We start from the raw sequence: 21,090 nt of genomic DNA, 5'->3' as shown, positions 1-21,090 counted from the left end.
GAATTGTATAGAATATGACAACACACTTCAAAATATTGAATTAAGCTACCACACTTTATTGATAAATGTATCGCAAATATAATTACTGCGACAACTAGGTAAAATATCCAAAATAAATTAATAATGATCAATAAATAAGTTTGAATCACGAAAAAATTCTCCCATACATTAGGTCCTTCTCCACCAATTTCTGATATAATATTACATTGGATGAAAATATATAGTATTTAAAACTCGCGAAGGGCGAGAAATTATGAGCTTAAGTACCAAGCTAAATAAATAAATATTTTTACTAGGCACCTGGGAAGTTTATTATTCTGCGAAGAGATTACAATAGTCCCTCTATAGTCCGGTCCCCCCAGTAATCCGGCCAGTAGACAAAGGCAGGGTGTCATCATAGCCGACAATTTGCGATCCCAGCTCAACGACAATGTATTATCAACACTGTTTTCCCGTTTTTGAATAGTGTACATATAATAGAGGAAGTTTGTGAGATATTTTGGTGGTAATTTTACTTTTTCTGCTAATTGTTTAGTTCATAATTTATGGTGGTTAGTATTTGTAGTGTGTTAAGTTGATAAATGTTGTACTGTATTGTTAATGATAGTGGCACAGTGAGGTTAGTGTGACTTTATTCGTAGTTTGAAATATTATCTGATATTGGAATCATCATTGTATTAAGGTTTTATTACTGTTTTTGTATGAATCAGCAGATGAGCCTTATAAACAAAAGTTTCTAAAATGTGTCAGTGATTTGAAACTTGGTCCGAAACAGGTGTAAAATACCGACAAAAATGGACTTTTTGGAGGCGTTTACTTAAAAAAAACACTTTTGCATAAGGCTGAAGTTAGTGCTTCAGTCTGAAAAGTTTCGAAAAAAAGAATAACATTTATAACATGCGCTAACTTTTTTATTATTTTTTGACTCTATTATACATCTGTATAGTAAGCATTGCTTTTTTCAGTAACAACACATTATATCATGAAATTTAAGCGTGTTTTAAATTGAACTCCAGAAATCCGGATTTTTGACTAATCCGACACATGGCTTGTATGAATTGTGTCGGATTATTGTCAGACTACTGTATATAGTGCACAAAACCAAAAACACTGCTTTCAGCATTCATACACTAATTAATTAAATGTAACCATGAATTAAATACACATCAAAATGTATATAAACTAAATACGACTGTTCAGTGACACATTAAAAATAAGGATCACGATGCAGTCATAAACATTGCTGAGATAGTTCGCGGTACAATTTCACACACATTAAAGTATACCATCACATTCTACGACAAGGGACTGGTTGGAGTCAGTAGGTCGTCGATAGATCACCGACAACCTGCAACACCAGTACCGGAGTGCAGGCTGTATAAACTGCGCAGCTGTGTCAGTGGTACAGACATAACGCAGGCGCACTGTGTCAGTGGTTAATGTGGTTGGTTGGGACTGAACTGGTATCTCCTAATTACACACAAAGTTCAATGAACACTTGTACACTACAACTTATGTTCTACTTTGTGATAAGTTTCATAGTACACATCCTTTCCGTACACGATGTTTAGCGAGTTTTTAATGGTTTCACTCCCATATCTCACCATTGTAGAATAGTCTTAGTTCTTAGGCTTAGGCAACCGGTGTCACTTGAATTTCTCGATTTACACCACGACGAAACACAGTTAACCCAATTCAGATCATTAAATACGAGTAATTCGGCATTACTTTAGAGAACCATCTTCAGTCTACATACATACATTAAACCAACACTGTATATACTACACATCCGCGTATACAGGTGAGTTAAAGGGGGCGGAGCCGTAGGTGATTGGTTGAATCTTAATCAATCAAGGACCAAGACCAAACAGCCCAAACATGGTTTCTTTATGGTCGTTGATTGATTAAGTATTAGCCATGTAATTAAAACAATGGGGGACTAATTACAGAAGACAAACGGGTTTCAACAGCACTACTAATAATGGAAGAATACCGAAAAAACTAGTGGAATGATGTATTCAACGAAAATAAATTGCAGAACAAAAGAACAATGAAACATTTTCCAGCATTTTTCATTCACTCACGATTTAACCTCTTCAGCACACTCTCGACGAGAAAGATTTATTAAAACGTACCGCCAACACTCGCAAGTAACGAAACCCATAAACAGCTGCGATATGTCCACTTTGTGAATCGAACATCTTGATATTATAATGAATAGGTCTGTGATCACGATCACTTTTACATCCATTCGTGCTTGACGAGTCTAGAATTTATCGGTCTAGTCACAGACAACATTGAGCTTGTGATAAGTAGTGTCACAACTCGACTGTGAAGCGCCCAGAATGACCTTGTCGTGCGATATAACGCCAAGTGACAAGCACTCAGTTTACCTCACCACGTAAATCGTGTGCTCAATGAGTGGTATATACCTATTTCAGATAACATTGTGTTTGTTGTATGTGATGACGCTTAGTGACAAGCACTCAGTTTACCTTACCACATGAATAGTGTGCTCAGTGAGTGGTATATATACCTATTTAAAACAAAATTGAGTTTTGATATATGATAACACCAAATGACAAGCACTCAGTTTACCTTACCACATAAATCGTGTGCTCAGTAAGTGGTATTTATCCGGTTTATGATGCTGGCAACAGTAGAGATGAAAACAAATATTATTACTTCGTTCCATGGTTAAAGTTGGCTTCCATTGTTCCTGAACAAGGACGACTATAGGCACACGCACGTCTGCTTGTGTAACTGTCCGAGGTGGAAGTGACTACAAGCCTACGACAGACAGTGAAGAGTACCAGAGATAAGGGGAGGTGAGGTCACAGAGGATGTAGAGCATGACGACAGCGAGTCTCGGCCAGCTGACGGAGTAGGGTCCGGTCGCCGAGTTTATCGGAACAGGACTTTCCCTGGGCGGCGCTGACAGACAGGACAGGTGTTGGACGTAGTCGGTGGCCAGTCACTGGCTAAGACTTTAGACAAAAGCGTAAAAGCCAAAATCTAAAACGTGAAATGTCTTTTTAAAGCAAGTAACCTAGATTATAGCCTACCCAAACAAGAAACCCATACACTAACTGCAACTTCTTAATACTTCCAGAAATAATTGCTTGTCGGGAAAGTTGTATTTCCTGGTATTTATAAAGGGAGAATATCCAGGGTATATGTAAGTCTAGTCAAAAGTTGCAGTATAAATGTATAAATCTCCGGACCAGTCTCTACAGTCAAGAGAGAATTCTTCCATTAAGTAAACTGAAAATTTATCTCTTTGATATGTAAAGAAATTTCCGAAACCTTGTTAGCTACGTAGTAGGAATTGGCAGTACTAATAATGTTATACTGGGGATCCTGCTTAACATATTGGAAAATGTCAACAAAAAGGTGCTCTTCATTATTTATTATAATTATAGGATTTATTTATTGTCAATTGTGCTTTATGATATTTGTAATATGGAATGTTATTTTATTGGTATCAATACACGCATATAAAATAACCTTAAAACTTTTTGGGGCTTTTTCAGCGCTAGAAAGTAATGTGTCACGACAATACTAACATTTGAAAAATTAACTACTTGGCAGAGCCAAGATGGTAGTCGAAAATATCAACTACATGAAAGTTTATATTTACATCCAACAAAGACTGGTAGTGATTCTGTATCGATATTTGAAAAAGCTGAAAAATAAAGGATATCATATTTTAACTCGTCTTATAATATACATCTATTTTTAATACCACAGTATTATTGAAATCCATCCAAGAAACGTTTAACATGACGACAAACATGGAAACCCAACAAACGACTATTCTCGCACAGGTTATCCATATATATACAATTCTTGTGTACATGATTTCCTGTTATTTTCCACAACCTACATACACAAGTTTATTATACTCTGTCAACCTTGTCTTTTTGTAGTAATAAAACTCTTCGCCATCTGACAATAATTTACATTAGGAGCTGTATCGCTGACTTCTACGACCTAAACAACAATTTATTGGTTTAAAAAACAGACGTGAACCATCTCATTAATTGTAACATACATTACACAATACTTCCTAGTGGGCTAGGAAATTTGTATCTGGTAAGTAAGAGATTTTGTGCTTAAACAACTAGGAAAAATAAAAACCATCCCATTAATTAATTTATTTTAAATTGGAAGTGGGTGATAAAATCTGCTTACATCGTTGCTTCAGGGGAAGGTTACAAAGAATTATTTTTCTTTTATAATGCAAACATTCACAAGTGATAGACGAAAATCTAAATTTTTGACATATGTAAACGTAGCTAGCTAAAAGAGAATATTGTATAAAATGTTCTTAACATTGACATTTAAAGATGTTTTCCAGTGGGATATTCAAATTATAATAATTCTAGTTCCGAATCTGTATGTTCACTTGGAAGAAGAAAATTGTAGTTATAAAAAAACTAATTTCGTCAAAAGTATTCATCTACGACATTTTCGTGATGAAAATAACGATAAGAACGTATAGAAACTTTGCCTTACACTTCAAGAGCCGAGAGTCAATTTGTATTGTTTAGACTGATCGTCCGACGATACGGATAGTTTTGGCGAGGATTGGTATAATAGGAGGGCGTCGATACCGTTCAAACTTATCAATCGATAGTGTTTTCTCAAATAATATTTCTTTTACCTTTAAACACTTCAAATCATCAGCCAATCTTATAAAGGCCTATTATGTGATGCAAATGGCGAGTACCAGTCCAGTTTTCTACGGATAGTTAATAAACTATTATTACGCGTCTGTCGGCTGGATTTACGCAAAGTGTTCCATATTAAAATACATGATCTGAGAACGAAAGTTTAGTTTGAAATTTTAACCCTCGTAATACCTTTCCATTTTGACCTCATCAAAACTAATGAGGTTAACGATCGATTTCTTTCTTAGAGCAAATTCTCTATGGATTTCACGAAAAAATAAGTTGTATGCTTAAACAATGCAAACCGACTCTTGGCTACCAGACTAGTACTTTGGAAACATTTGTTTAGTTTATCGATCGCTAAGTAAAACAATGGGAACGTACGTTGTACGCAACGAAGTATTCCAGAGCGAAGGCAGTCGAAGTAAAGTAAGCCATCGGGGTTACCGCGCGTCGAAGTCTCCAGCGTAATTGCGGTTCCCATTCATCTGTCGGCACGCGTGTGATAGAGGGTACATCAGTGGCTATCACAATCATTACAGTGCCGTACCGTCCTTTGTGGCACGGGTCCGCTCCCGACCCACTTCATCTTCTCGTCGCTAATTGGTTCAGTTGCAAAGGTCGTTGTATTCATTCTCTTTTGGTCACCAAAATATTAGAAGTAACCTCATTATTCCAGCAACAAGTGCTGTTCACTCTCGTCCTTTATGTACTGGCCAGCTTTAACATTTCTCTTAACCCAGCTGAACTCTTTTAACTCTTTTTAGCTAATAGCTTTTAGTATCAAGATTTATAATTAAGTAATTAAGTTATATTCTACAATTGTTACAGTATGGCCTACAACTTGACGACATATAGTGGCATTTAAGATAGTAAGTGGACTCATGTCGATTCTAAAAACCTCTTACTTTTTCTGCAGATTTTCATAACTTCCATGTTCTCCCTAGTTTAATCCATAAAAATATAAGCCTTAAAAATATAAAGTCTACAAAATGACTCATGTTAGGTTCAACATTTCACATGGCCTCTTCTTGAGGTCTCCATCCTGAACTGAACGTGACAGTGCTAAAAATTAGTTGACGTTTTTTACAATATGGCAACATTCTAAATTAATGTTAGCATTTTAATGCAAAGGTTTTTAAGGAATCGTTCAAACAAACGTACTTGGTTTTTAAATTAATTTGGTATGCTAACGTTCAGTTAATTAACCTTATTGTACCATAGTGTCATTTACATAATATTAAAGACAAAGATTGTTGACGTGACTTTTTAATGCCGTCTCCGTATAATGTATACGACTACAGTTCGTAACTAAAGAAGAATAAAATTTTATTAATGAAAACATATTACAGTGCTATAAAATAACATTAAGCTCATACAATGAACATTTTTATCAAACTTTTAAAAGTTATTAGAACAGTATTTGTGTTATTTGTACTGGGAATTGGTCCAAAATAATAATAAAGACTTACACATTATTGTAATGATAGAGGCCAATTAAAAACTTCACTACAAAATTTTGTTTTCCACCACGTGAAACTATTTTGCTGTCACGCTGTCAAACTCCCTAAGAAACATTTAAAAGAAGTGAACACGAGTCGGCATAACTCAATTATTAGCAATGTAAAAACTTGTCATCACCATAATTGAATATTTTATGGGTACCTTTCCATTCGTTCCCACAGGTAATGGGGACACGCACGCGCTGCCGTAATCGGTAATGACAACGCGACAGTCCTGGGAGCGGGTGCGATAATTAATATAATAAAACTATATGTCAATTACGAGGACTTTCCAGTGTCCCACCCCGACAGTGTCTGCGCGCATGCGCCCGTTCGTGTACCTCCAGCTCGTGCGGTAGTCCCGGTGATCTAGGACCGACACCACTCCCCGCCCCCGCTTTCTCACGACTTTTATTGCCCTTATCGCGATAAAAGTGAAAAATTCGCCGCTGTTCTTTGAACACGCGCGTCTAATGGCACGCCGGCCCAAAATTGTTTTCGGCTACGGTCGGTCCTTCCTCAATAACTCAGAAAGGGTAAACGGCCGGACCCGGTTCATGTTACGGTATCGATTCCAAATAATCGCTCCCCCCAGGTCTTATATCATGCAATCTTTTCCGCCGATCGTTCTTCACACGATCGTTACAGCGACAGGTACCAGTTTCGTTACAAAATTACCGATGAAAGAAACAGTGTTCCAGTTTGTGACTGTAACTGCAAATTTTTTTGAATACAAGTTTAATGCTCCGGTAATAGGTAAGAAAAACAATTTTGGAAACACGATGCGAGAACTTACGTTTAGTAAAACACGTTTTTTTTAAAAAAATGTTTTTGTTTAAAATGTTCTATCGTTTATGTGTATATTATTCGAATGCTGACACTTGGGCAAGCAATCAAAAACAGCAGAGCGTTTTAAGTCATTCTAAATTATATATTACCATAATCTTAAATTTTTTGTAATGCTTTTAGTTTAGCTAAACTTCATGCAACGTCTATTTAAAACGCACTCAATCGCTGATTTTATGTTAACTATTGAATGTTATTAACACATGTAAATTATAAACAAAGGTTTTACAATAAAATATGATTACGACATTGGTTCATCGTTTTATATCCTTGATTTTATTACACGTTTATTATTTATTGGTTTCGGTAAGGGATGTCGAGATTTTTTAAAAGTGTAATTGTAACCCTCGTAATAAAACTGAAAATGTTTGACTACTGTTATAACAATTTCAAACTAATAACAGAGCTATTTGTAGAAAGCTTTGATTCAATGCCAATATTGAGTTGCCCCCATTTTCGAACTCTGCACCCAGTGGAAGGTGAAATGGAACTAAACTCAATATTCTAATTTCATACTTTACTTGAGGTAATCCTCTTGTTTCCGTAAAGATGAGTTCTGATGTATTGCGACTTGCAATGAATGTGTGAAATATGGATCAAATAGGTGTTGAGATACCTTGCGACAGAGTTGATACGGCCAAATTTCTTAAATTTTTCGAACAAAACGAGTTAGTGAATTTGCTGACACTCAGAAAATGGGGAAAGGAAAACGTGTTTGATTAATTAAAAGAGGCAGTAGATAAATGAGTTTTGATATTTATAACGTAAGAACAATGTTAACTTCAAACACTTTTAAGAGCTTATTTTTTGTCATAGAATTGATGAAGATATGTTATTTTATAGATATTATTAATACGCATTAAAAAGCTCTTTTTATTTTGTTTAATATGTACACCAAACTAAAAATCGTTTTAATGCATGTTTATTATATATTTCAAATGAAACATATTGGCTGAGCGGTAGCGAATTCTTTACATTAGTCTTATGGCAACCATGGTGGAAACGATAAAATAGAAGAATAAATTAATTTACAAACAAACTGAGTAAAATTATATTACATTTGACTATGTAACAAGATATCTTTATAAATACTTCATCTGTAGCCTATATTTGACATGACACATCATTTCTACATAGACAAGAATGAGTTTGATGACAGTGCATGTCCAACCGCTTGTTGAACGTCATTGAAGCCTATCACTCAGTAGGATGTCAAGATTTCTCTTTTGTATACAGAGGGGGGGGGGAGGACGACGACAAAATGTAAAAAAATGAAATAGAAATGTAATAATTTCTTTCCTGTATTTTTTTTTGTTTTTTGTATGTTTGTCAATCTGTCATCAGGACATCTCAACAATGAAATGATCTATAGATTTTAAAATCTTCAAGGAACATCAACGAAGCATGTTACACGACACGTGGTGTGGTGTACTCCGATTTTTTTGAGATACGATAAGAAATGGTCGCAGTAACGCCAGCTTCAGATCGCGAAGCTCGGCTTACATCAACAAAAACATATTTTATAGTATTTTTATTTTTATCTATACGGTTTAAAATATAACAATGCCAATTTATTTTAACATTATTTCACCAAAATAATTGAAACTGTTCTTGAGCTTTCTACGTAAAAAAGTATACGAACTCGACTTATAGATCTAATATAATCTTTTGTAGCTAAAAAATAAGTTTTCGGTATCAGAAGGATTTTGAAAAAAAAATTATGTAATTAAACGAACATAACATTCATAATTTTGATACCAGTCCAAGTGAGATAATTGTAATCATAAAATGAGTGTTACTCTCGATTTTTAAATCTATAGATCATTTAATTATTAGATGTCCTTCGGACAGTTTGACATAAGTACAATCATACAAGAAAGATTTGGATGAATTTCATTCATAATACACCAAAACAAAGATAATTTGACCATCAATAAGTGAGAGATGTGTTATGACAGTGTGAGAGAGCGGCAGGGGTAGACGATATAATGAGCACCACTGATAGCCAGGCGCCGAGATGCGGCAATAATGGTTCAGTAATGGCGTGAGATCTGGCGGTCAGGACCAATCTTCCCTGACCACAGACACTAGAGCCCTGATATAACGTCTTCTAGAGAAATCAAAAGTGGAAGGCGCTGCTCCAGGTGGTAACGAGTATCAGAGGCGATAAACTAAGGGTTCACTCACAAGGCGGTCATTTGCATAATGAGGTAACAGCTTTCTTCTATGCGTGGTTGTTGTTAACGTTTCTACGTAACGTCTGGATCCTTTCCGCTTACAGTGGTACGATCTTTTTTCTCTGGAGAATTCCCAGACCTTTAAAATAGGACCCATATTTTGATTTCTCCACGAGAAGTTGCAGGCAATTACAGTGTCAGTTTGGGGCAGTTTCATAACTATGCCCAAGGAAAACCGGTTGAAACCAAAGATATGAATTTTTATAGTATACATGTAGATAAGAGTACCAAATTTAGGTGTAAATATATAACTGCGCCCATATTGCTACTTTATGTTGTTACGTGTTAAACATTTGATATCCTGGCTAGTTCAACTCTTAATAGCTCAGATTTTAAAGTGAGAGTACAGCTCATTTTACGAATTATCCCACGTTGACTGGTATAAAAGTTATGAAGGTATGTTAAATAGACTGCCTACCTATGTTATAATAGTTTTATTTTCGGGGGAAAGCTGCATTTAATGAACGAACACCGCAGTTAGTTCTTTGAGTCCCTAGTTCTACGTTTCAAGCACAACTTTGTGTTTTTCTCGTTTAGTTTTTTATTATATTTTACACCCAACTAGAGAAGAAACTTTGGTTGTCTGAATCTCCATAGAGTTATTAGTGTTAGTCTTAAACATACGTACAAGCGCCACAGGTAATTTCATGTTTTAACAGTTATTTACAGAAATTTCTTAAAATCAAATTACCCGTACTTCAAAATTAGTTATATTGTACGTATCGGTTATTTTTTCATACTACTTAGTACGTTCTTGTTACTTACTGTAATATTTTTCTAGTTTAGCAGTGCACTTAATGTGTATCAAATCATCAATTAAATTATCCAATAAGTTGAAAATGCTTCATTTTTAAGTATATTTTAGTACAACAGAAACATAAGATCATCTTAGGTGCTCTTAAAATCAGTTTTAAATCACGTTCAACAGCGTATTATCTAACTCCTCGGTATCGGCGGGATGGGAATTGCCCCGTGAAGTTTCCCGGGTTCATTGTTTGATACGAACATTGTTTGGTTTAATGCGTTGCTAAACGGCAATACGAAATAACCTTACATGAGGCCTTTTGTAAATAATGTGGGAGTTGGATTAGTCCACAGAGACCGCCGAAGAGCCGATATTCCCAGAAGACAATTCTGGGATACTTTCGTAATCGTAACACTCCGCTACTCATTACCGACTACAATATCAACACTAAGCAATAAGTTAGAAAGATTAAATTAATAATGCAATACATTTCCAGTTGAACCAACTGAAAATAGTTAGAAGAGAACAAAGAGGGTAAGGATGAATGGAAGTAGGTCATATACGTACAGTGGAAGGAAGTATGTACCAAAAATAGTAATACTGAATAAACACAAGTTAATTTCACAATTAGTGGTAAATATTTTGAGAGAACACTAAGGTCTAATATTTATTCAGTTGAATTTACATTAGACTCGATCTAACTTCACTTCTGGAGAATGACAACGTGCGTGAATTACCTGTTCTCTTAAAGGTGAATTGATAGTGGTGATGGAATTATGACTGTTATGGTGGTTCAAATTCTGGATGCGATGTTTTAGTTTAAGCCAGCAAAAATAAGGGGTGAAGTTCCATCGGCTCTAAAGAGTATTTAAGTTATAAGGCTAGTTTGTGTAGAGTAGACTTGTGATTCTATAAGTGGATGTGTAAATGGTAAATTAATTGAAAATTCGGCACTGTTGAGACGACTTGAATCTACGTTGAGTGTTGGTGAATAATGTAATATTGTGGTCTAAAACTTTGTTAGCACCAACATTGTCCATACAATAAATCCTAGAAAACTGAGAATCTCATCACATAATTAACTGTCTCATTATCAACGATACACAGTTCGTCCACTTATTTATATACCACATTGATCTATAATTGTCACTCAGTCCACCTAATATTGCATAAAGCCGAACACAAAAGAGTTCTTAAAAATAAACTATTAAAATACTCATTTACGAGAGGTTTCTGTTTTTGTAACCAGTCGGAAGTCACATTTAAGCCGATGTCCCCAAATTGAATTTGAAATTACTTCTTATCCATTGATTTGACTGGCAAAAATTAAGACATTATCAGCTGCCACCACAACGCTCACAACTCATGAGGGTTTTAAACAATCATGATTACAAATCCACAAGGACATTGTGAGGAAAACTCTGATTAGATACAAATCACTTAAAACAAGGACCTTCCATTGGATGGTCATCGGTTTGCGTACCGTATCGGAAATTCCTGCGAGCCAAGGAATTGCGCAATTGGCTCCAAAAGAACATCGCTCTTCCATCAAAATGTTATCTTAACAGAGTTTACACAACAAAGGACAATCCCCAATACATTTTAACTGCTGGTCACCTCGGAGCCGGGATATCCAGGATCAGCGAAAGTGATGATCCTCAAGAGGTTATCGTACATCGACCGCGGTCCGGCTCGCCCACAACAGATAATTATTGTTTTATAATTCCCTGTTATCTAAAAGTGTTTCATTTACGAAGCGAGATTGCAGGGTTTCCTCTGAATAGCCGTATTTACAAAATAAAGACGCTTGCATAGTCAACTTTCTCCCAAAGCCTACTATTACGGGATCATTAATTAGTGAATGTCATCTCTAACCTATGTATTACTGTTCGATACAAAGTTATGCATCACGTGGATAATATTATTACTTAAGTAAATAATTTGTTTGTTGATTGAAGTGAAATTTCCTACCATCGTATTAGCACCTTATGTAACCAAACTATCTAGGTTTAACCATCTGTGCTGTACAATATATCCGGGACGCTCTTTTCTTTGCATGGCATTAGGTTTGCTACTACACACAAATTTATCTGTGCTTTTCTATTTAATTGGCAGGGGAATTCCTAGTGGTAACTTTCTAGGAGTATTATGTCTAATTAAAAATTCTTTCTTTGCTGTCCAGTTGGGTAGTTCTTTCATAGGCCTACTTGCTATGTTGGAAAGACATACAGACATACTTCTTATCCACTGCCAGCCAGGTCATTTGGCAGACGTAGTTGGTGGTATGGGAAACATTCATTGTTAGTCCATTCACTTGTTGACCTATTCTTTTTACATCGCAATGTTTGCTACACAACCAAGAGTTGGACTGAATTCTGGTAACCCACAATATCACATGAGGAATATGTGTTTGGCAGCTTTGTTGTGTTTCCTGATCCCCGCAAACTAAAATTTAACTCTTCTCTGGAGACGCTTCTCTACAGTTGTAGATTTAGGTTCGTAGTGTCTTGCTCTATGGATTCCAATTTAAATTTATCTGGAGTCAATGAGGAGTTTAACCATGTTATTGGAGGAAGCTTTGAGGTTAGGTTGGTATACCAACCCAGACCTACGCTAACTCTCTTGATTACTTGTAAAGGTGTCTAAATACTTCGTTGGTTGGTGAAGGAATCGAAATTAATATTATAAACTGGACTACAAGTAAAACTGTACAGTTCCCTGGGACACCAATGGCCATGCCATTCTGACACTTGGTAGAAAACAATTTATCTTAACTATCATCTAGGCTAAACCTCATCAACATTAAGCCTGTTAATACACGTAAACTTGATGTTTGGCAAAGAATAGGTTAAATTGGACCTCCTCTATCGTGACTTGTTTGGAGCTGTTGGTAACACTACCTCTTAGCAATGCTTACTTCAGTTGTGCCACACTGCAGACAGTAAAGATCCCTCAAACGCCTAGTTTGTGGCCGTACAACGACCCGCTGCGGTGACGCAACAAACCGCCGCGCCGCCATCACAATTAAACCTATGTTAATTGCTAGAGAGTGCCGCACTTCCCGCCGGTAATGTAGGGAACCGCAAATAACGCCTACCGACCAGTTACTGTTACTGTTTACACGGCAACACCGGCCACGAGCCCCGAGGAGCAAAACGCCGTTAGGAAACAACAAAAGAGAGTCGTATTTTAATTGTGTTTAATTACTCGGTACTATGTTAACAAGTAGTCATTATAAAATAGCACAAAACTACTACAATTCCTCGTGAAGTGGTGCAAAAAGGTTTTTTATCTTCAGTGAGGTTGTTTTGAAGGATTCTGACTATTATTTTTTTTTTTTATTTACTCAACTAAAATCGGTAGCACCATCAAGGTTGCCTATAATTATGTCAGAAACGCACCCTCAGACCGCTATGTCGCTGGGACATGATCGCTTCCTGTTTTATGTATAGGACACACAGCCCTTTGGCTCCTTCCCGCTCCACTCAAGAGTCCTAGGAAATAGTTGTCTTTGTTTAAGGCCAGAGTTCAAAACATGCTCCAGATTTTTGAAAATCGAGACTCTTAGTTTGGGCAGAGAATATTGTTCAATTTGTTTGAAATTATGCATGCGAAATACCCTTCTACCGATGTTTGGTTACTCGTTTTCTAGCAACTATGGAATGGAAAGGGGTCATGAGAGAAAATAAATAAGTATCGACAGGAAGCTAATAACCAAAATACTAATCCCTGAAGAGTTGCCAAAGTGTGCAATTTCCAAAGTCACAGACAGATAAAGTGGCATATCCAAGATTTCGTAAAGAGATAGAAGTAGATTTGGGGGTATAAGTGAAACGTCTGCCTGGTATCTCTGTAGTGTTGCCAAGGTGTAAATCTCCAGGAGGAAAGTTGGTTATCTATCCAGCAAGTTAGGCATCCAGAATTTGGTAAAGACGCCAACCAGCGAATGAAATAAAAACTGATTTTTGGAGTGAAAGAGAAAGGTCTGCCTGGAATTGTGCAGTTTGCCAAGATGAGCAATCTTCAGAAGCAAAATTAGTGAATTTGCGCCTGGATGCAATTTGGCAGAGGAGGAGGGGAAAATCCATTTATATCCATCGTTAAAATAGGAAGTGAAAATTCTATACCATATGGGCAACACAGAGTTCGATGATAGTGCATATCATTTCATTAGACTTGCTGAGCGTTGACGAATGCTTTTAAATCGGTTTTATGAGTAACCATGGTGACAACAAGAACATAGCAGAATAAATAAAGTTGTGAAGATCAGAGTACAGTCATATCAGATTTTAACATATAACATTTGTATTCGTATAGCAAAGATAATATAGGGAAAAGTTAATGTGTCTGTGATATTCGATTTAACGCACTCTAGCCTTACAGTTTCCACCCTAGCTCACCGCAGCTTTTATTTTTTTAATATTGCCATGAAAGTCCGAAAAAGATTTCATCTGTAGACTTTAACTTTGGCATGATAATTCATTTCTACGTAGGAAAAAATATCATGATGTATGACCACCCAAGGAATTTTATTGAGCGTCATTTAAATCACTCAGTAGACTGTCACCATTTCTATTTTGTCTTCCGAGAGCAAGTATTTCTATTCTGTATGATTGTCTATATGTCTATCTGTCCGCAAGACATCTGGATAATTAAATGAGCTATGTGACTTGAATTGTTGTATGCAACCTAAGCGAAGCCTATTACGCGACATGTGGAGTGGCGTACTGTACTCCTACCTGTTACATAGAAACACACAAGTGTCTTCAATTCAATACATCCCGCCCTCCTTTGCTTGCATTCTATGTCTATGCACTTTTTATTGCAGACTGAACCTGAACAATAATGTGTTATAGAAAAACATTTATTAATGAGTAATGTTTGTTTTTTAGTTATAAAATGTAAAATGCACAATACATGGATAAATATTGAAGATATTTAAAAAAAGTGTGCCTTTTTTGTATGTCGACAAATGTTTATAACACTTCTAAGACAGCTGAAGAGGATGCCCCATGTACAAGAATCTGGCTAAAACATCCCTAGTGCAGTAGAATCACCGTCTTTCCCCGATTCAGAAGTAGACTCCGTCCGAGTGGGTGGCCGGGGGCGAGACAAGGATAGACAGACAAACATGGGATGTGGAGGAGTGGAGATATTTATAGAGGGAAAGCGAGTGTGGCAAAGCGAGTATCGGAATGTGATCTCGGCTTGGCGTCCTTGCTTCATCTGCGAGTGCGAGTGCGAGATAGTCGCGGCCGTGGCCAGAGCCGGCTCTACTGCCGCGTACTCGCTATGGAGAGAACATTCACACAGAGAGGGGATAAATTATTTAACATCTCATTGAAGTTTTAAGTGCTATGTGTTTGATATGACGGAATACCTAACCACATTTTAAAGGGATTTGTGATTTACGTGTGGGATGAAAATGCCTTTATGAATAGGTAAGGTTTGGTTTACATGACCTTTTCTTACATTGAACCTGCACTGAATTAAAATGAAGGTAGGAATTTTGACCTTTTACACTTTTTTCCCAAAATGAGACCGCAACATCAAAGTTTTTTTAGTTTAAACACTAACACTTAAGTTACCTCCTGTTCAGGATCGTAATAAAAGATGAGAATGTAGCCCTGGAGAATGGGCCTATGTTGGCCCTGTCTATTGACAAATAGAGAGACATTCTATTAATTTTAATTCAGACCTAAATAATCACTTTTCAAGTTTTAAATAATTACTTTAATTACACATACCTTAGAAATGACAAGCAATACTAAACGTATTCCAGCATTCTTAAATCAGATACGACTTTTAATTGCGTTACGATAAAGTAGGACTAATCCTATAAAGGATAGTCAGTCATTACTATGTGCACGCGAACAAATAAATTATATTCCGACAGTATACAAGCCCATTCAAACCAGTATTGCGCTAAGAAATCTTGATACGATCGTGTAAACCTAGGTCGTGACTGTCGGGCGCTTGCCTTGCACGGTATGAGTAGTCTGGAATATATCGAGTATCCTTAAAATCGGCCGCCGCCTTCCTAACTGTTGAATTAAAAGAACAGCGCAATCGTTTTATGAGTGGTCTTCATTGTGACATTGGTCTACAGATTGTCCTTCAATACTGGAAACAAACAAAACAATGGTCTAAACAAAAAGATGAAGCTTTCATAATTAGCTCAGGACGCGAATCCATCACGAATGTTAACGAGTGTAAAACGAGACACATAAGTCAGTCGGGCGGTTAGGAGATCGATTTGCCGTGATTAGGGTTCATTGGCAGTATGTGGGTATAGTCTCGGCCTCAGAACCAAGCGTCTGGAATGTCGGGACCGCTTCCATATCGGTCTGAGGCCGTCTTTGTTTTGTCTGCAGACCACCGGACTGTGGTTCTCATCCGAAACGAGCCAGTTTTTACCCGCCGGCTGCGCCGTCTCCTTATTTATGGATACGGATACCGGCCTTTGTCTGAAGGAATCTGAAACGATAACATTAACTCGTACTTTTGGAGTTACCTGAAAACGGACAGACAAATTGTGGTGCAAATTACAAAACGCATCACAATTGCCTAGTTGTGGCTTTTAGAGATAACTAAAGAAACACTCAAATGTCCAATTTCGCTTTATCCCATTTTGGCCAGTATCAGGACAATAAAATTGCTAAAACTGTGTTTATTGGATTCAACTTTTTCATGCCAAATAAACCAGTTCTACTAAAATTTATTGACTTCTCTTTTAATATGCGCATTTAATCCCCACGAAATCCTATAACTGAGAGAAGACAAACAAAAAGATTTTAGACAAATCAAGACGACTTCGACCTTACTTGCACATAAATTTGTAATCAACACTATTGGATACGCAACATATGTTATTGAAATTTATGGAAGAAATAATGACGTACATAGGAAAATAGTTCAGAGGTGGCCAAATGTAGCGGTGTATCTGAGAAGATAGCTAACAGAGATGTTCATATGAATAATAGTTATTTAAACTCTACAAAGTTTCTTAACACAATAATTTAACTTAAGCATGAAGTGCCGTCATATCACGCAAGTATGGGTTCATTACTGCCATTTTGCGTAGCGATCTGTTTATCTTACAGTACTTACAAATTTGAGCACTATCTCATCTTTGATTTATCCACTTTTACTCTACAGAGATACCATAACCAAGACGTAAGTTCCACAAACCTACGCGGTTGCTAGACACACCTTCAAAACTATTTTACAATAGCACATAGTTATATTAAACATACATGACTTCATTCTTCCGGACAGTGTCGACATCCAACGCCTACTGAAATCAAACTTAAATATCAAATCGTGTGTAGAAGGTCGAAGATCAACAATGATGTATGGCTACATGACGTGACGCGTGACGTCATCAAAGTGTGAGAAGTGTGAGGTCACCGTTTTTGCGTCACCTGATGTTGAGTGTTGCTGTATGTAGATGTAGAAGATAGTCGCAGTGATAGTTCAAAAGCCCTTGAGCAAACCTATCTGACTTTCGCTCCTGACTATTTCTATCCTCGGTAGCTATTGAATGTAAACACATTGAGTAATAATTTAAGTGTAGAGTGATTGGAAGACATTTTCTACATTGTAATTCCGTTATAACAGTAAAATTGGCTAACATAATTGGACAATAGCCTAAATTATGCAGTTAGACATACATATGAGTATTCATAATATATACGCTTTGAAAAAATAATAGGAGTTCCGACATTTGCCACCGTTATATCTTAGAGAATGTATGACACTACGTTTTGAGGATTGAAATCTACCCTCTCTATCAGTTGTAAAAATCTTAATATATATCAAATATAACGATGGAAATATCCAAAATCCTATTGTCCTTTCAAACTACCAATAGTCAATAATACGGTTTATTTGCGAGGAGGGCCAAATCACAAATCATCGCAATATGTCAAATAATTTATTTGTAACTATAGGAATATATTCCTTCTAAAGTTAAAAAGAGATTCAATTCCCTCGGTCAGTTATAGTCTGGACCAAAGTAACGCCCAAATCTTCCAGTGCATAAGACGTCAAAACGTTGTTATCACAATTAAAATGTTTAAATGTGTCCTCGCTTTGGCCAGCCATCAACATATGTTATATCGACATTAGCTGAACCAGTAATGACCATCAGCTTATACAGTTGAGTACAGAGGACATATCTGTAACGTAATATACTGAAGCTCACCGAATGGGCAATTAATATGGCTATTTAGTCAAGAGCATAAACAGACTGCAAGGATTTGATACGATTGATTGATACATCGTGTTTTCCCTTTATTGGCGTACCATTAAAACTCAAACACGTAATTTTTTCGAAGTTTAACAGCGTGAATTCATAAATTCCAGATTTAGACAATTATGTCTTTACCTATTTTGAATATTTGACTATACAGATTTGTGAGGAAGTACTTCAACAATACACTCTACTCTATCCACAAGCGAAAGCACGACTTGTAATCATTTTCGGTTTCAATAACCTTTTCGAACTGAAGTAGATAAATGCTTTCACTACCTAAATCGTCGTTTCCCTCGTTCCTCCGAGGGCAGAAACACGGCCGGCGCTCCCGCCCCGTCGTTTCCGTCGTTGTCAGGTGGTCTACTTACAGTTGGCACGTTTCTGCCGACAGCTCCCGCTTCCCGCTCTCGTCAACAGATTAGCATAGTCTCGTGGGATCCCCAGAAGAGCTACCCGATCCCGGTCCCGGAGAAAGTGCTGACATTTACATTGTATCTGGAATCTGCTCGGGAGCACCTGCGGGAGTCGGACCCATCCATCGACGGTTCGTGACTTCAATCAAATTCTATTGCCATCGTCCCGGAAACCAAACAAATGTGCCCCCGGTGAGACAATGGTGTCACGACCCCGATGCGGAAGATACGTGGGTGCCGTGCAGCCTGCGCAAGACGCCACGCCGCAACGCCACAACGCCCGGCCTCACTATGTTTCCTTCAATCAGCCAGCCCCGCGTGATTTCTATTACGTACCTCTGAAGAAGTCACGAGTTAATGGAGGGCTGATCAGGCCCAGATGAATTTATTACTCAATCCGGTTCGGGAGAAATGTGCAAGGGAGCTTCTAAGTGGAGTGGGCGTAGCAGCACGTTGTGAAAATTGACCTGGCCGAAGAGCTCCCCCAAGTCACGGCAAGAACGTTGCAACAGATTTGCACTAAAGGCTTTCCTCTGATTGTACTGAGGACCCAACAAATTCGATTTTCACTATAGAACATATAGGAACTGAACACCAAGTGTCCAGTCGGTGCAGCCACTGATCACTGCCCATTGGTAAAGTCATCTTCGATGACGATTCACATTTCATTTGTTCCTATACGTCCTGAAAATAAGATTAGCTAACCATGACTCTTGATCTGTTCTTTGCATCGTACATTCAAAGATGTTATTAAAGAAGTCATTGCGCCTGATAATGATGACAATTATCTTCTTTCATTTGTCTTTCTTAACAATTTTTTACTGCACTTTTCCTCTCTCCAATTTGTATTAGTCGATCCAAGCCCATTTTAGCTCCTTCCACATTCCCTCTATCTCGTTTGTCCATAATCCATGCTTCGCTTCAAAAAAATTGTTATGTACTTTTTATCAGTTTATATTATTGCTTGTATATGTATTTCATAGCAGTGCCTGGTTATTAAAAATGTATTAGTTTACTCAAATTTACTTTTACCAATACTTTTTACTTGTTATTTATGATAATTAAACTTCCAAGATCGCAAAGCTCATTAAATTGTTGCCTTGGCTAATGCAAATTTGTTCATTTATAGAATAGATTTAATTGTTTATACAAAGTTCAATTCCAAAGAAGCTACGAATATTTGTTAAGGCCCTATAAATAAAGGAATATTTATATTTATTCATGTGCAATTACATTTTTACTCTTCTTAAATTGTATTGCAATACGCATATTTCGACAATAATAGACTTAGCCACTATATAGGGTATTTTGAGACACATATAAAATCTCCAAGAAGCGTATCCCTGGGACCAAAATAATACTTTCTCCTAATAACATGGGTCTAAATATTCCATTCCAGGCTTAACTACAAAACCCAAAATTAGCATACACAGATTGCGTTTCTTTACTGTGACCAGTCTAATTATTGACACTCTGTACACGAGTGGTGTTCTCTCTTGTTACGAACATTTGATCTTCGACTTGAAAAGTTTATTCGCCCGGGTTGGTTTCTAATTTTGGTGTTAAATGTGGAGGAGATGAAACAACTTTTAATTGCGGAGGCAAAACGCGGGGCATGATCTCAGTTAAGCGGTCTTCTGACAGCGTTTTTATGGGCCACGAATCTCATGTCTCAGTAACCATTAAAAGACAACAATGGACTGCGGTCAAACTGGATTTTCTGAGTTGATTTAAGGTTTCACGGTTCGGGAATATCGGGAGAGAATAAGCCAGTTGAGGGAGAACCCAGTCGTAGTCACAGTCAGACCAAGAAAATGTCAGAGAGGAGTGACAGGCAAGTAGAGACAGCGCCAGTAAATGACTTCCTGGATTAATATTACTAAAATAGCCTTACTGGAAGACTGGCCTTATTTTAAGATGTTGAAGTGAAAGGGTTACAACTATGGATAGCCATATATAAGAGAACAAGACACTGCTTTAACAAAAGTGCAAAAACCATTCCTAGAGTAGAAGTGCTAAATTTGGGCGCGTATGATTAATAAATAAATAATTATACAGTACCATTACCAGGCTGTGCTTTTTCAGACAGCAGCATATTTTATAAAGTGATAATTTCAAACCTCTTATAAAATTAAATGATACTGAATTGAGAAACAAGTTTTGCTTTAAAATATTTGCATTAAGAGTAAAACAAGAATATATTTAATTTCTTGATGTCTCCTTTAGCTACAAACCACTACAATAAAATACTCTCACTAGCGCAGAGCTTGACAGTTAGATCAAGGGCGAATCATAGTAGATACTGTAACTTTTTAGACGCTATGACGAAAATATTGATAGCAAAGAGCCAAAGTTGGATCAACACTCTATCCTCTTTATGAAGTAATTGAATTTATGGGTCAATATTATCTACAGCA

At 36.9% G+C, this 21,090-nt stretch overlaps 1 protein-coding gene across 4 annotated transcripts in view; it reads right to left on the bottom strand.

The window, feature by feature from the left end:
- The window catches only part of LOC124357106 (storkhead-box protein 1), a 249,662-nt gene that overhangs the window by 167,080 nt on the left and 61,492 nt on the right, over window positions 1-21,090 (bottom strand). The gene's annotated exons all lie outside the window — the stretch shown is intronic.

Source organism: Homalodisca vitripennis, chromosome 3, assembly GCF_021130785.1.
Source record: "Homalodisca vitripennis isolate AUS2020 chromosome 3, UT_GWSS_2.1, whole genome shotgun sequence".
In the NCBI taxonomy this organism is placed as follows: domain Eukaryota; kingdom Metazoa; phylum Arthropoda; class Insecta; order Hemiptera; family Cicadellidae; genus Homalodisca; species Homalodisca vitripennis.
This window is presented reverse-complemented; position numbering and strand designations above follow the sequence as displayed.